This window comes from Scyliorhinus torazame, chromosome 11, assembly GCF_047496885.1.
Source record: "Scyliorhinus torazame isolate Kashiwa2021f chromosome 11, sScyTor2.1, whole genome shotgun sequence".
NCBI lineage: Eukaryota > Metazoa > Chordata > Chondrichthyes > Carcharhiniformes > Scyliorhinidae > Scyliorhinus > Scyliorhinus torazame.
In genome coordinates, this window is record NC_092717.1 from 120,172,183 (window position 1) to 120,190,185 (window position 18,003).

Consider the following 18,003-nt stretch of genomic DNA (forward strand, 5'->3'; position numbering starts at 1 on the left):
AGACTCCGACCAGCATACTGAGGACCATGGGGAGTCCTCCCTGACAAACTATTCATGCTCCTCCGACACCACTGGTGAGGATATCGGACTTGGATATGGACACTGTGGATGATGCTGCAGCTGCCTTCCTGCCGCCGGAGGAAATGGGCGAACGGCCCCTCAGGCGCTCCCATTGGAAAAGACAGGTGCCTAGCCGTTATACCCCCCCCTACGTCTGAGGCCAAAGTGGTGGATCCGGACTGGTGCAGAATCGAAGCAGGAGACCCGTGAGTCACAACCATATGGGCTCCTCGGATTTGGCGGGGGGGGGGGTGTAATGACTTAGGCCAGGCCTTTGAGATTGGCCAAAAGAATAGGAGTTCCCTGAGGAACCCCTTTCTGTGTATATAACGGGGTATCAGATCCTCTGCACTCCCAGCGTAGCCCAGCAAGCTAAATGCACCTGGTTGTTCGACTGTTGGTTTTGTAAATAAAAGGAATTCTGGTGAAGCGACTTCTGCCTCTGAACTTATTACACTCGACAATTTCTGACCTTCTCTGAACTGCCTGGGATACATTTCATCTGAACCTGGGGGGTTGATCCACTTTCAAAGATTTGAAGCCACTTCATATTGGCCCAAAACTTCAGTCAGCATCAATGCTGGGTGCATTGATCTCTGCAACCCCATCCTTTTATGATTTTTCGGCCATATCTTCTGATCCCAGCTGAAGCATCGAAGGGTCAGTACAGCCATTCCCAGAGAAGATCTTTGGGTGCAAGAAGGGATGGGAAAAGAGAGGACATGAACAGTAGCTGCTATATTCAGTTATTAAAGGACCAAATCTTTCAGTAAACGGGTGGGTGGGTGAGCGGGTAGTCCATTCAGGTGGGTAGTCAGATTAGGGTCAGTCAGATGGCCGGGGAGGTGGTTGGGGGAGTGTCGTCAGGGGATGGGGGTGTAGTAGGGTGTGGTTGTGGGGTGGGCGGGGTGCAGGTCAGGTAGTCATTGCGGTCGTCGATCAGTCAATGGATGGCCAGGGGTAGTCAGGTGGTGAAGCTGTTGTTGGGTCAGGTCAGGGGGTTTTCGGGGAATGGGGTGTGACACATGAGCTGATCAGGGATTTGGGTGGTCAGGGGTGGTGGAGTCATCGGGGGAGTAGTTGAGTGGTCACAGATTTAGTTGGATGATTGGTCAAGTTGGGTTGGGGGGGGGGGTTTATTCAGGTGATGGGTGGAGGATGTTTCTCTCGAGAGTTGAGAGAACATCAGGAAGAGACAAAAACATATATTCAAGCGGCGGTCGGTCAAGGGTCCCGTTGCGGAAGCTCTGGCGACTATGCAGGTGGCCCTAGACAAGGCGGAGAGGCAACAGGGACCTCTGGGAAATACTATAAAGAGCTGAAAAAAGCCGCAACAGACCAGGGCGACTGGATCGTCGCCCAAGAGAAAGAGGTGGCAAGGCTGGTCGCGACACAGGGGAGCCTGAAGTGGAAAATCGACTGAGCATACCAGTCACTTCACCCAGAGCCGGGGACCGCCAGGGGTGTTAATCGCCAAAATGCACCAGTCCAAGACCGGGAACGAATCCTGCTCTGGGCAAGTCTGACCGCATCTGGGGAGAGAAAAGGGAGCTAACGTTTAAAGTCTGGATGACTCTTTGTCAAATTTAAAACCGAGTTGAGGAAAAACTATTTCTCTCAAAGGGTTGTGAATCTGGAATTCCCTATCCCAGAGTGCGTGGGACATTGAGTAAATTTAAGGAAGAGTTAGACTGATTTTTTAATTGGTAATGGGTTGAAGGGTTATGGAGAACGGGCAGGACGGTGGTGTTAGGACGGGGCTGTTTAGCACAGGGCTAAATCGCTGGCTTTGAAGGCAGGCCAGCAGCACGGTTCAATTCCCTCCCCGAACAGGCGCCGGAATGTGGCGACTAGGGGCTTTTCACAGTAACTTCATTTGAAGTCTACTTGTGACAATAAGCGATTTTCATTAAGGTCGAATGGGGCAGCAGACTTGATGGGCCAAAGGCCTAATTCTGCTCCCATATCTTATGAACTTAAACCCTAGAATGTGCAAGAAGGAACTTAAAAAGGAAATTAGGAGAGCAAAAAGGGGACATGAAAGGATACTGGCAGGTAAAATAAAGGAAAACCCTAAGTTGTTTTTACAAGTACATCAAAGGTAAAATGATAACTAGGGAAAGAACAGGGCCCATTAAGGACCACAGAGGTAATTTGTGCCTGGAGCCAGAGGATGTAGGTAGAATTCTAAATTACTATTGTCCGTGTTCACTCGTGAAAGGGACTGTGGGGATAGAAATCCGAGAGAGGGACAGTAATAAAATTAAAGAGATTAACATTGGCAGAGAGGAGGTTCTGAGAGAAACAAAAACAGAAAATACTGGACAATCTCAGCAGGTCTGACAGCATCTGTGGAGAGAAAAGGAAGTGAATGTTTTGAATCTGGATGACTTTGTCAAAACTGTTCTGAGTGGTCTGACCGACTAGAATGAGAGATCTTGGGTACATGTTGAGAGGCGGTAGATTTAGAATTGAGATGAGGAGGAACTACTTCTCGCAGAGGGTGGGGTATTTGTGGAACTCGCTGCCCCATAGTACAGTGGAATCTGAGTCATTAAATGGTTTCAAGAAGGGGATCGATTATATTTCTGAAAAATTTGGCTAAAGGGATATGGGCAACAGGTGGGAGGTGGATTTGAGACCATGAAGAGATCAGCTATGATCTGATTGAATGGCCGAGCAGGCTCGAAGGGCTGAATTGCTGACTTCTGCTCCAAATTCCTATGTTAAAGGGAGACAAATCTCCAGGGCTAGATGGACTGTATCCCAGGCTGCTGAGTGAGGCAATGGAGGAAATAGCAGGAGTGCTGTCAATAATTTTCAATTCTTCTCTGGCCACAGGTGAGGTATCAGAGGACTGGAGGGTAGCCAATATGGTACCATTATTCAAGAAGGGAGGAAAGGATAAATCCAGAAACTTCAGGCCGGTCAGTCTAACCTTAGTGGTGGGGCAACTATTGGAAGTAATTCTGAGAGTTAGAATTTGCATTTGCAGAGGCAGGTATTGATACGGTGGATTCAAAATTGGCTTAGTTGGAGGAGACGGTGTGAAGACAGACGGCTGCTTTAGTGACTGGAAGCCAGTATCCAGTGCCATACCACAGGGATCTGTGCTATTATTTATCATTTACATAAATGACCTAGATGACTGTGGGGAGTGGGATCAGTAAGTTTGCGAACGACACCCAAGATTGGCCGGGTGGTTAACAGTGAGATTGAGTGTCTTGGATTACAGGAAGATATAGATGGGATGGGCAAATAGGCAGAAAAGTGGTTGACAGAATTTAACCCTGAAACGTGTGTGGTGATACACTTTGGAAGGAGTAATGTGACAAGGATGTATTCAATGAATGACATGACATTGGGAAGTTCTAAGAAACAAAAGCACCTTGGTATGTTTGTCCATAGATCGCCGAAGGCAGAGAGCAAGTTAATAGGGTGGTTAAAAAGGCATAAGAGACGAGCCGTTATCAATCGAGGCAGAGACTACAAAAGCAGGGAGGTCCTGTTGGAGCTGTGTAGAACTTTGGTGAGGCCACAGCTGGAGTATTGTGTGCAATTCTGGTCGCCACATTATAGGGAGGATGTGATTGCACTGGAGGGGGTGCAGAGAAGATTCACCAGGATGTTGCCTGGAATGGAACATTTAAGTTATGAAGAGACGCTGGATCAGCTTGGGTTGTTTTCACTGGAGCAGACTGAGGGGTGACCTGATCGAGGTGTACAAGATTGAGGGGTGAGGATAGTGAGCAGCTGTTCCCCTTAGTTGAAGGATCAGTCAAAAGAGAACACAAGTTCAGGGGCAGGAGATTCAAGGGGGATTTGAGGAAAAGCTTTTTTACGCAAAGGGTGGTGATGGTCTGGAATGCACTGCCTGGGAGTGTGGTAGAGGCGGGTTGCCTCATATCCTTTAAAAAGCACCTGGATGAGCACTTGGCATGTCATAACATTCAAAGCTATGGGCCAAGTGCTGGCAAATGGGATTAGGTAGGTAGGTCAGGTGTTTTTCATGCATCGGTGCAGACTGGATGGGCCGAAGGGCTTCTTCTGCACTGTATTATTCTGTGACTCTGTAATTAATCCAGAACAGTCAGCATAGTTTTGTCAAAGGGAGATCATGCCTGACCAACTTCATTGAATTTTTCAAAGAGGTGACCAGGTGTGTAGTTGAGGGAAATGCATTTGACTTGGTCTACTTGGACTTCAGCAAGGCTTTTGATAAGGCCCCACATGGGACACTGATAGTGAACGTGGGATCTAGGGAAATTTGGCAAATTGGATCCAAAATTGGCTGAATGGTAGGAAGCAGAGGGAGATGGTCGAGGGGTGTTTTTCTGACTGGAAACCTTTTGTCCAGTGAGGTCCCGCAGGGATCAATGTTCGGGCTCTTGCTATTTGTGCTTCATAGAAATGATTTAGATATGAATGTAGGAGGGTTGATCAGTAAGTTTGGGGATGATACAGAAATTGGTGGGGTGGTAAATAATGAGGATAGCCTTTGATTACAGGAGGGGAGAGGCGGGCTGGTCAGATGGTAAATGGAATTTAGTCCGGATAAGTGTGAGGTGATATACTTCGGCAAGATAACCAAGGCAAGGAAATACAAGCCAACCCTGGGAAGCACCGAGGATCAGATGGATTTTGGTGTGCATATACACTGGTCCCTTAAGGTAGCAGAGCAGGTGGATAGTGGTTAAGGAGGCATCTGGTATACTTGCCTTTATTAGCCAGGGCATAGAGTTAAGGGCAGGCAGGCTATGTGGGAACTGTATAAAACATTGGTTAGGCCACAGCTAGAGTATTGTGTGCAGTTCTGGAATCCATATTATAGGAGGGATGCGATAGCACTGGAAAGGGCACCGAAGATTTACCAGGATGTTGCCTGGGCTGGAGAGTTATTTTTATGAAGAGATTGCATGGATTTGGATTGTTTTTCTTGGAGCAGGGGAGACTGAGGGAGGGCGTGATTGGGATGTACAAAATAATGAGCATAGATAGAGTACACTGGAACAAACCTTTCCCCTTGGTGGAGTGGTCAATGACCAGGGAGCATAGATTTAAGGTAAGGGGCAGGAGGTTTAGAAGGGATGCGAGGGAAAACATTTTTACCCAGAGGGTGGTGGGAGTTTGGAATTTGCTGCCTGAAAGGGTGGTGGAGGCAGAGACCCTCATAACATTTAAGAAATATTTAGATGTGCGCTTGTGATCCCAGGGCATGCATGGCTATGGTCAAGTGCTGGGAAATGGGATTAGAATGGTTGGGTGATTGTTTTTGACTGGTGCAGACGTGATGGGTCAAAGGGCCTTTTCTGTGCTCTATGATTCTATAGGCCCGGATATTGGCATATTTATCATCGGGCCCAATCTTGCAAACCATGGGCAAAATTCTCCGGAAACGGCGCGATGTCCGCCGACCGGCGTCCAAAACGGCACCAATCAGACGGGCATCGCGCCGCCCCAAAGGTGCGGAATGCTCCGCATCTTTGGGGGCCGAGCCCCAACATTGAGGGGCTAGGCCGACGTCGGAGGAATTTCCGCCCCGCCAGCTGGCGGAAACGGCCTTTGTTGCCCCGCCAGCTGGCGCGGAAGTGACATCTCGGGGCGGCGCATGCGCGAGAGCGTCAGCGGCCGCTGAGTTTCCCACTCATGCGCAGTGGAGGGAGTCTCTTCCGCCTCTGCCATGGTGGAGACCGTGGCGGGGGCGGAAGGGAAAGAGTGCCCCCATGGCATAGGCCCGCCCGCGGATCGGTGGGCCCCGATCGCGGGCCAGTCCACCGTGGGGGCACCCCCGGGGCCAGATCGGCCCACGCCCCCCCCCCCTCCCAGGACCCCGGAGCCCACCCACGCCGCCTTGTCCCGCTGTTCAAAAGGTGGTTTAATCCACGCCGGCGGGACAGGCAATTTATCGGCGGGACTTCGGCCCATCCGGGCCGGAGAATCCAGCGGGGGGGGGGGGGGGGGCCGCCCCGCCCCGCCCCGCCCCGCCAACCGGCGCGGCCCGATTCACGCCCCCGCCGAATATCCGGTGCCGGAGACTTCGGCAACCGGCGGGGCGGGATTCACGCCAGCTCCCGGTGATTCTCCAACCCGGCAGGGGGTCGGAGAATGACGCCCCATGTTCTTCAGAACTCAGCCAGCAGTGATGCTACCAAGCCATCCTCAGTGATGAACAATGAAGCCCCCCATACAAGGTACATTGTGCCCTTGATACTTTCAGTGCATCTTCCAAGTTTCGTTGAAGGTGCAGGAATATTGATTGATAGGTTCAGGGGTGGGGGGAAGTAAGTAATAGTCAATAGGAAGTATCCTTGCTTCTGTTAGCCCTGATAACATGAGAATTTGTGGGATCTACACTATGTTTTTAAAATAAATTTAAAGTACCCAATTCTTTTTTTTCCCCAATAAAGCAGCAATTTAGTGTGGCGAATTCACCTACCCTGCGCAAATTTGGGTTGTGGGAGTGAGACCCATGCAGACATAGGGAGAATGTGCAAGCTCCACACACACTGGACCGGGGCTGGGATTGAACCTGGGTCCTCAGAGCCGTGAGGCAGCAGTGCTAACAACTGTGCCACCGTGCCATCCCCGGAACTGTGCCATCCCCGGAACTACACTCAATGTTGAAGACTCCTAGGGCCACATCCCCTACTGTATAGCCATTGTGCCACATCTTTGGTTGTGCTGTCCTGCCAGTAAATCAGGATATAACCATGGATGGTGATGAATGTTGGTTGAAAGGTACGATTTGGTGATTAGCGCTAAATCGGGCCATTGATTAATTAGACTGTGGGACTGCACTTCCAATTATGGCACAAGTGCCCAAATGTTCGTGTAGGGGATGGGTTAATTCTGTCCACTGTGGAAACTTGGCAACCTTCCAGGACCAGGATGTTGACTGGGACATAAAGCCTGGTGTTCAAACTCAGGCGTTCTCATGCCAAGCTATGCTTGTTAATTACTTTATTTATCCAACTATTTATAACCCGTTGCTGACTTTCCCAGCCTCTTATCTCTCCTAGACTTTTAAATATTGGGCCCTTCTGCTAGTTTGTTGGACTTCACCTCGGACCTGTGGAGTGATCCAAGGCAGTTTTAGTGAGGAGAAATTTGCTGGATCAACTTGGCAGGGTGTGCCTTCATTGTGTCCTGTGCCTGGGTCAAGGCTGGGTAGTCCAGACAGGACTTTTAGAATTTTTTTATAGTGGTTTCATACAACTGTGGTTTACTAAGCTGTTTCATAGATCAGTTAAGAGTTAATCATATTCTTATGAGTCGAGAGGCGTATATAGGTCAGACCAGGTAATGATGGCAGATTTTCTTTGTAGCGCACATGGCTAGCACTGTGGCTTCACAGCGCCAGGGTCCCAGGTTCAATTCCCCGCTGGGTCACTGTCTGTGCGGAGTCTGCACGTTCTCCCCGTGTGTGCGCAGGTTTCCTCCGGGTGCTCCGGTTTCCTCCCACAGTCCAAAGATGTGCAGGTTAGGTGGATTGGACATGGTAAATTGCTCTTGGTGTCCAAAAAGGTTGGGAGGGATTATTGGGTTACTGGGTTAGGGTGGAAGTGAGGGCTTAAGTGGGTCGGTGCAGACTCGATGGGTGGAATGGTCTCCTTCTGCACTGTATGTTCAATGTTCAAAGGACATTGGTGAACCAAGTGGGTTGTTAGACTATTGAGTTGTTGTACAGACACGGACTAGCTTTTTAGTTCAAATTTATTTCATGAACTGAATTCAAATTTTCCAGCTTGATTTGGACTTGAACTAATTTCTCCAGGCTTCTATATTACTAATGCACTTACATAACCACTATATTACCTTGCCATGTAGCCATGTGACACGTCACATGCACAAAAGATTAAACAGAGGAAGAAAACAAAATCTGATTTAAAATTTGGAATAATTTCAGTCGCTTTCATAGCACGCCTGTAGTTTTTTTTTTAGATGAATTGATGCTTTAACTGGAGTGGCGATCTTATAAAAGTAGAGGATTCTCAGTGAGCTGTGAGGCTTCTTGTAGTTGAATTTCTAGGAGGTCAACTCTCAGGTGGAACAGGATGGGGAGAGAACCTTTCTCCCACTTCCCAGGTAGAACTGTGTATTCCTTGGCTGTGTAGTTGTCTTGCAGCTGGCTCAATGGCTTAGATCAGGGTTCCTAATCTTTTCCAGCTGTGAAACCCTTTTAACCTCCCAAGAATACTACAGGAACCCTGAAAAACATCCTTATTGTATTGAAGAATTATACCACAAAAATGATTATCATTGCGCAATAGGTATAAACGTACAAAATCAAACTTAAAATGTTTTGATGTCTTGTATGTATATATTTATTATAATAAAGCAGTTTTATTATTCAACAAATACTTCCTAGTCTTACCTTATTTTTTTTTATTTTTAATGGGAGCACCCACACACACCCATTCTCACCCTAACCCAAACCCACTCTCACCTACTTGGACCCTCACCCACTTTCACTGTCACCACTCTCAACCATTCTCACCGTCACCCACATCCACCCACATTCACTCTCACCCACCCCCACTCTCTCACCCACTCTAACTCACAAAAGTTTTCACACTCTGGTAAACCTGTGTTCTTATATTAAGGGTTGTACGGTAGAACCTGCACTGCAGGTTCACCTGGGCCCCTGCATGCTAGCTCCGCCCAGGAGCCGGGTTATAAATATGTGTGGCCTTCAGCTCGCAGCCATTTCGTCGGCTGCTGTAGGAGGCCACACTTCAGATACTAATAAAGCTTCAATTTGAATTCACCTTCGTCTCCAGCCAAATTGATCGTGCCTCAATTTATCAGTATCTGATTCAGAAGATGGACCTCCGGATTAAACCAGATCGACTGCAGCTGGATCCACACACAAGCGACGGCAGAAAGGACTTTCAGCACTGGCTAGCTTGATTTGAAGCGTATATCAACGCGGTGCCGACCCCTATTCCAGAGGCTCAGAAGATTCAAATCTTGTACACCAGACTCAGCTCTAAAATCTTCCCGCTGATCCAGGATGTGCCTGATTACGCTGATGCTATGACTCGACTCAAAGAAAATTATGAGCAGAAGACGAACACGCTCTTCATCAGACACGCGCTCGCAACGCGTACTCAAACTACCAGGAGTCAATCGAGGACTTCTGGATGGCCCTGATCCCGCTAGTTCGGGACTGAGACTGCCAGGACATTACAACTAAGGAGCACTCAGATCTCCTTATGAGGGACGCTTTTGTAACTGGGATTGGGTCCGATGTTATCAGGCAGCGGCTCTTAGAAGGGGCCATGCGCGACCTCGCAGAGACTAAAACACTAGCGCTTTCCATGACGGTCGCCCTGCGCAATGTACAGTCCTACACCCTCAACCGCGCGGCCCACTCCTCCTACGCTTCATGGGCTCCACAGGCAGCCGCCCCAGCGGGGGCGCTATCCACTCTATACGCCTGCGCTACGCGCCAGCCAGTGATCTCCGGAGGGGGCCCCAATGCTATTTTTGCGGCCAACAAAGACACCCCGCCAATGCTGCCCGTCTCGCGCTGCCCTTTGTAAGGCCTGCGGGAAGAAGGGCCACTACGCAGCGGTGTGCCAGGCCTACTCAGTGGCAGCGGTCGCCCCCCCCACCCTGGTCACGGACAATGGGCGCCGCTATCCTCCCCTCCTCCCCAGGCCATGTGCGAGCAATGGGCACCACCATCTTCTCCCCCGCACAACATGTGCGTTTCATGGGCGCCGCCATCTTGCTCCACCCCTGCAACGTGCGTTCATTTGTGACCCCCAGGACCTCCGGGCTCCGCCATCTTGTCCACCCCGCAGCACATGGAGACCAACGGCGTTTCAGGACACTGACTCAGCATCCGCCTCACTACCCGACGGTCAAGCATGACTCACATCCATGGTAACCGACCAGTCCAGACCACACACTCTGACCAACGCATCCACTAGCGTGAAAATCAATGGCCACGTGACCTGCTGCCTACTGGACTCCGGGAGCACCGAGAGCTTTGTACATCCAAATATGGTAAGGAGCTGCTCCCTTAAGGTACACCCTACCAATCAAAGTATCTCCCTGGCCTCCGGATCCCATCGCGTAGCGATCCGGGGGTACTGCACGGTCACGCTCACTGTCCATGGCATAGAGTTCCACTGTTTTCGCCTCTACGTCCTCCCTAACCTCTGCGCTGCACTTATCCTTGGCCTGGATTTTCAGTGCAACCTCCAGAGCCTGACCCTTAAATTCGGCAGACCCTTGCCACCCTCACTGTGTGCGGCCTCGCGACCCTAAAGGTCAATCCTCCTTCCCTCTTTGCCAATCTAACTCCAGATTGCCATCCCGTCGCCACCAGGAGCAGACGGTACAGCACACAGGATAAGGCCTTCATCAGGTCTGAGGTCCAGCGGTTGCTTCAGGAGGGAGTCATCGAGTCCAGCAACAGCCCCTGGAGAGCTCAAGTGGTAGTCTGGGGAGAAAAATCGAATGGTCGTGGACTACAGCCAGACCATCAACAGGTACATTCAGCTCGATGCGTACCCCCTCCCACGCATATCTGACATGGTTAACCAGATTGCACGGTTAACCAGATTGCACAGTACCGGGTCTTAATGGTGGACCTGAAATCCGCTTACCACCAGCTCCCCATCCGTAAATTGGACCGGCCATACACCGCCTTCGAGGCAGTCGGCCAGCTATATCACTTCCTTGGGGTCCCCTTTGGCGTCATCAATGGGGTTTCTGTCTTCCAAAGGGAGATGGACCAAATGGTCGACCGGTACGGTCTCCGTACCTAGACAATGTGACCATCTGCGGCCATGATCAGCAGGACCACGACACCAACCTCGTTAAATTTCTCCGCACCACCACTCTCCTCAACCTCACGTATAACAAGAAGTGTGTTCTGTACAAACTGCTTAGCCATCCTCTGCTACATGGTCCAGAACGGAGTTTTGGGGCACGATCCCGACCGTATGCTCCCCCTCATGGAGCTTCCCCTCCCCCACTGCCCCAAGGCCCTCAAATGCTGCCTGGGGTTCTTCTCGTTGATGCACGATCAATTACTGCAAAGACAAGATTAAAGCATAACTGAAGGCTTGAATAGACTAGAACTGTTCCCCAGCAGCTCGGGTACAGAATGAGGGCTGCTGGGATGGCACTGACTCTTATACCCCGCCTATCTGGCTGGAGCTACATTCTATACAGCCAATGGTAAACCCCCAGGTTTGACCAATGGAACTTCAGCCTCTCGGGTGCTGCAATACCTGATAATACCACATTCGCCCCCTGTTAAAAAAACATGTTCAACATGGTACCTCCATATCTGATCATACCGTGATACCTCCTTACAATGTTTGGAGGATATTTGCAGTCATGGCAGATATATACAGTCAGTGTTTATTATTTACAGTTACAGATCGGTTAAGATGAAGCAGTTACAGATCGGTTAAGATGAAGCAATCAGTCGGTCGGGTACCCTGGTCATCTTCTGGGATCGTCTGGGCCTCGGTGGTGATTCCGGTGGGGGTCCAGGCGTCTGCGACTCTGGGAGCGTGGCTTCGGCCTCCATGGCAGCTTCATCACCCCTAGACGGCGCTGGTGGGAAGAGCGGTTGACCTGGGAGGGGGCGCCTGTAGTGGGTGTCGTGGGTGGGAGGGCCCAGGCAGGAGCAGCGGGAGGACCGATCCTCCTGTGAGGTGCTGCGGAGGGGGGTGTGGGGGTGGTGGTTGGGGTGTGCGTGGGGTTCCGGTGGGCGCGTGGGGTTCCAGCGGGCGCCAGGTCCCATAGGGAGACCGTATCTTGTCGGCCGTCAGGGAATGCCACGTAGGCGTACTGGGGGTTAGCGTGCAACAGATGGACCCTCTCGACCAACGGGTCCAACTCGTGCGCCCGCACGTATTTTCAGAGCAGGATGGGTCCAGGTGTTGCTAGCCAGGTCGGGAGCATGGTCCCGGAGGAGGACTTCCTGGGGAAGACAAGGAGATGTTCATGAGGTGTCTGATTGGTGGTCGTACAGAGCAATGACCGGATGGAGTGGAGGGCCTCCTGGAGGACTTCCTGCCAGTGGGAGGTTCCTGGAACGTAGGGCCAGTAGGACGGTCTTCCAGACCGTTCCGTTCTCCCTCTCTACCTGCCCGTTTCCCCGGGGGTTGTAACTGGTCGTCCTGCTTGAGGCGATGCCCTTGCTGAGCAGGAATTGACACAGTTCGTCGCTCGTAAAGGAGGGCCACCATCGCTGTGTATGTAAGCGGGGAAACTAAACAGTGCAAAGATACCATGGAGGGCCTTGATGACGGGTGGTGGCGGTCATGTCGGGGCAGGGGATGGCGAAGGGGAACCGGGAGTACTCCTCCAATCACATTCAGGAAATACGTGTTGCGGTCGGTGGAGGGGAGGGGGCCTTTGAAGTCCATGCTGAGGCGTTCAAAGGGACGGGAAGCCTTTATCAGGTGCGCTCTCTCTGGCCGGTAGAAGTGCGGTTTGCACTCCGTGCAGATTTGGCAATCCCTGGTGGCTGTCCTGACCTCCTCGATGGAGTAGGGTTGTGGGTCTTAACAAAGTGGAAAAAGCGTGTGTGGTGGCAGAGGTCTTCATGGAGGGCTCGGAGGCGGTCCACTTGGGCAGTGGCACATGTGCCATGGGACAGGGTGTCAGGAGGCTTGTTTAGCTTCCCGGGACGATACAAGATCTGATAGTTGTAGGTGGAGAGTTCTATCCTCCACCGCAAGATCTTATTTTTTTTTATCTTGCCCCGCTGTGCATTCTTGCCCCGATGTGCATTATCGAACATGAACACCACCGACCGTTGGTCAGTGAGGAGAGTGAATCCCCTGCCGGCTGGGTAATGCCTCCAGTGTCGCACAGCTTCTACTAGGGCCTGGGCCTCCTTTTCGACTGAGGAGTGGTGGATTTCGGAAGCATGGAGGGTACGGGAGAAGAAGGCCACGGGTCTGCCCGCTTGGTTGAGGGTGGCCGCCAGAGCTATGTCGGACGCATCGCTCTCGACCTGGAAGGGGAGGGACTCGTCGATGCAAAGGCCACGATGCATGCCAATGTCTGCTTTGATGCGGCTGAAGGCCTGGCGGGCCTCCATCGACAGGGGAAAGGTTTTGGACTGGATCATCGGATGGGCTTTGTCTGCGTAGTTAGGGACCCACTGGGCGTAGTAACTAAAAAAAAAAAAAAAACCCGAGGCAGCGCTTCAGGGCCTTGGGGCAGTGAGGGAGGGGGAACTCCATGAGGGGGTGCATGCGTTCAGTGTCGGGGCCTATAACTCCATTTCGCACTACGTAGCCGAGAGTGGCTAGACGGTCGGTGCTAAATACGCATTTATCCTTGTTGTACGTTAAGTTAAGGATTTTGGCGGTCTGGAGGAATTTTCGGAGGTTGGTGTCGAGGTCCTGCTGGTCATGGCCGCAGATGGTGACGTTATCGAGATACGGAAACGTTGCGCGCAAGCCGTACCGGTCAACCATTCTGTCTATCTCGCGTTGGAAGACTGAGACGCCGTTAGTGACACCAAAGGCTCTTAAAAAAAATGATAGAGCCGCCCATCTGCCTCGAAGGCAGTGTATTTGCGGTCACGTGCGGAGGGGTAGCTGGTGGTAGGCGGACTTAAGATCCACCGTGGAGAAGTCCTTATAATGCGTGATCCTGTTTACCAGGTCGGATATGCGGGGGAGAGGGTACACGTCCAGCTGTGTAAACCTGTTGATGGTCTGACTGCAGTCAATGACCATCCTATGTTTCTTCCCGGTCTTTACCACCACTACTTGGGCTCTCCAGGGACTGTTGCTATCTTCAATGACCCCTTCCCTTAGTAGCCTTTGGACCTCCAACCTAATGAAGGTCCGGTCCTGGGAACTGTACCGTCTGCTCCTGGTGGTGACGGGTTTGCAATCTGGGGTGAGGTTCGCAAACAGGGAAAGTGGGTCGACCTGAAGGGTCGCGAGGTCGCAAACAGTAAGGTGGGGTATAGGGCCGCTGAATTTGAAGGTCAGACTTTGCAGGTTACACTGGAAGTTCAACCCCAGGAGTGTAGCCGCGCAGCGGTGTGACAGGACATAAAAGCGGAAGTTGCTGAATTTCCTTCCTTGGACTGTGAGGTTTGCTAGACAGAACCCCTTTATCTCCACTGAGTGTGACCCGGAGGCCAGGGAGATTCTTTGATTTACAGGGTGGGTAAAAAGTGAACCGCGCCTTACCGTGTCGGGGGGTATAAAGCTCTCCGTGCTCCCAGAGTCGATCAGGCAGGACGTCTCATGGACGTTGATGAAGACCGTCGTTGTTGCTGTTGAGTGTTCGATGTCGAGTTTGGTCCAGAGTCACCGAGGCCAGATGCAGTGAATTTTGATCGGGCAGTGTATAGCCGGGCTGGGGTCCTGGGGCCCCATCCAAGATGGCGTCTCCCATGGGTCGCACATGGTGGTCGGAGATGGACAAAATGGCGGCGCCTATCCGTCCAGCGTGGTGTCTGGGGAACAAGGTGGCGGCGCCCGTGGGCTGCACGTGGCCCGAGGATACGGGGGTGGTGGTGACTGCTGGCCGCCTGGGACCCGAGGGAAAATTCGCTGTGGCAGCCCAGAGTCGCCACTGGAGACCGCGGCCACCGCTCGTGCCTGTCAGACCCCCACAAAATGGCCCTTCCCGCCGCCCCCTTTGCAGGTGGATGTGCGGGCCGGGCAGTGCTGGTGGGGGTGCTTTCCTTGCCCGCAGAAGAAACTGGGGGCCCATCGGAGTTGGTGGGCCGCCTTCCAGCGCAGGCCTGCGAGGACAGGGGGAAGGTCTGGGGCTGCCGCTGCGGGATTCCACACTGCCCAGGGGGCCGCCGCACGGTCGGGCACGTAGGATTGTGCATTCCTGGAGGCAACGTCCATCGACCCTGCCAGGGCCCGTGCCTCCCCAAGTCCCAGGGTGTCTTTCTCTAAACGACGCCGGCGGATCTCTGAGGAGCTCATATCTGCTACGAAGGCATCCCGGATTAGGAGTTCCGTGTGGTCGCTCGCCGAAACTTGTGGGCAGCCACAGCTTCTGCCCAGCACCAGTAGCGCACGGTAGAACGCCTCCAACAATTCCCCGGAGCTTTGTCGTCTCGTTGCAAGCAGGTGACGTGCGTAGACCTGATTTACTGGGCGGATATAATGTCCTTTTAAAAGTTTGTTTGTTGTATCAAAGTCTTCCGTCTCCTCGATGAGGGTGTAGATCCCAGGGCTTACCCTTGTGTGCAGGAGATGCAGTTTCTCCGTGGGTGTGCCTCCAGCCGTCTCAAGGTAGCCTTTGAAACACGCCAGCCAGTGTGTAAAAATCGCCGCTGAGTTCGCCACGTGGGGACTGAGTTGCAGACACTCTGGCTTGATTCGGAGATCCATTTTCTTTGCTTAAGTGTAGTCTATTAAAGTGATGCACGATCAATTACGACAAAGACTAGGTTAAAGCATAACTGAAGGCTTTAATAGACTAGAACTGTTCCCCAGCAGCTCCGGTACAGACTGAGGGCTGCTGGGACGGCACCAACTCTTATACCCGCCTATCTGGGCGGAGCTACATATTATATTGCCAATGGTTAACCCCCAGGTTTGACCAATGGAACTTCAATCTCTTGGGTGCTGCAATACCTGATAATTATTACGCTCTTATTACGCTCAGTGGGTCCCAAACTATGCGGACAAGGCCCGCCCACTCATACAGTCCACTCATTTTCCCCCTGACGGCAGAGGCCCAACAGGCCTTCGCCCGGATCAGAGCTGATATTGCCAAAACTGGAATGCACGTTGTAGATGAAACGCTTCCTTTCCAAGTAGAAAGCGATTCATCAGACGTCACCCTTGCTGCCATCCTCAACCAGGCAGGCAGCCCCATGGCATTCTTTTCCTGCACCCTCCATGCTTCCGAAATTCGGCACTCATCCATCGAAAAGGAGGCCCAGGCTATCGTTGAGGCTGTGCGACATTGGAGGCATTACGTGGCCGGCAGGAGATTTACTCTCCTCACAGACCAATGGTCGGTAGCCTTCATGTTCAACAACACACAGCGGGGCAAGATCAAATATAATAAAATCTTGCGGTGGAGGATCGAGCTCTCCACCTGAGATTATGTATCGCCCTGGCAAACTCAACGAGCCCCCAGACGCCCTATCCCGAGGTACATGTGCCAGCGCACAGGTAGACTGACTCCGGACCCTGCACGACAGCCTTTGTCACCCAGGGGTCACTCGGTTGTATGACTTCATTAAGGCACAAAATTTGCCCTACTCCGTCGAGGAAGTAAGGACGATCACCAAGGGCTGCCAGGTCTGTGCGGAGTGCAAACCGCACTTCTACCGGCCGGACCGCGCGCACCTGGTGAAGGCGTCCCGCCCCTTTGAACGCCTCAGCGCGGATTTCAAAGGCCCCCTCCCCTCCTCCGACCGACACACTTATTTTCTCAGTGTGATCGATGAATACTCCCGTTTTCCCTTCGCCATCTCATGCCCCGACTGACGTCTGCCACCGTCATTAAAGCCCTTAATTCTATCTTCACTCTGTTCGGCTTCCCCGCCTACATCCACAGTGACCGGGGTCCTCAGTCATGAGTGATGAGCTACGCCAGTTCCTACTCAGCAGGTGTATCGCCTCCAGCAGAACGACGAGCTACAACCCCCGGGGAAATGGAAAGGGAGAATGGGACAGTATGGAGGGCCGTCCAGCTGGCCCTACGGTCCAGACATCTCCCAGCGTCCCGCTGGCAAGAGGTCCTCCCTGATGCACTGCATTTCATTCGCTCACTACTTTGCACTGCTACTAACAGTACACCGCATGAATGTCTTTTTTGCCTTCCCCAGGAAGTCCACATCCGGGGTATCGCTCCCAACTTGGCTCACAGCTCCAGGAACCGTGCTTCTCCGTAAACCTGTGCGGCTCCACAAGGCGGACCCATTGGTGGAAAGGGTGCACCTGCTCCACGCAAACCCACAGTACGCCTACATGGCGTTCCCCGACGGCCGCCAGGATACCGTCTCCCTCGGGGACCTGGCACCAGCAGGTTCCGCCCCCCACACCACCCCCGGCGCCACCATCCCCTCCCCCGCTGCCCCCATCACCCCTCCAGGACTGTCCATCCTCCTCCTGACCACCCCGTTGATGAAGAGGATTTTGGCACGCTCCCGGAGTCAACTTCAACCACAACATCACCAACATCGCCGGCTCCACTTCGTCGCTCCCAGAGGACCATCAAGGCGCCGGACCGGCTAAACCTCTGGTCATCCGGTGGGCTGGTCAGAGACATTTCTTTTTCACTGTTCTGTAAATATTAAAGATTGCGAATTGCCGGACTCAATTTTAACAGGGGGTGAATGTGGTAAACCACTGTGTTCCTATATTAAGGGTTGTACGATAGAATCTGAACTACAGGCTAGCTCCGCCCAGGAGCCGGGTTATAAATATCTGTGGCCTTCAGCTCACAGCCATTCCGTCAGCTGCTGTAGGAGGCCACACTTCAGATACTAATAAAGCCTCAGTTTGGATTCAACTTCGTCTCCAGCCAAATTGATCGTGCCTCACACGCTCACCCATTTTCACTCTCAATCCTATCCACACTCTCTCACTTTCCTCTCGGGGACCACCTTGCCCCGGCTCTTGCCCCACCCCCCTCCACCCTGGCCCAGGCTCGTGTTGGATCCCTCTCTCCCTGGCTCTTGACGGACCTACCCGGCGCCGCCACTTGTTGCCCCCTGACTCCTTCGGTCCCTCTTGGGGCGACGGTTATTCTCAGGGCCCCCTCAGACAGACCGGCTCCACCCGCCGGGATCACCCGGTCCTGCCGGACGTCATGGGGCTGGATTCTCCGCTGTCGAGAATCTTTGTGTCGGCAGCGCACCCACGCCTGGGGATTTCACGATGGTGTGGGCTGCTCACAATGGCAAACCCCATTGGCTGGCTGGCGAGACGGAGAATCCCGCTACCAACAAGCACAGGGCTGGGC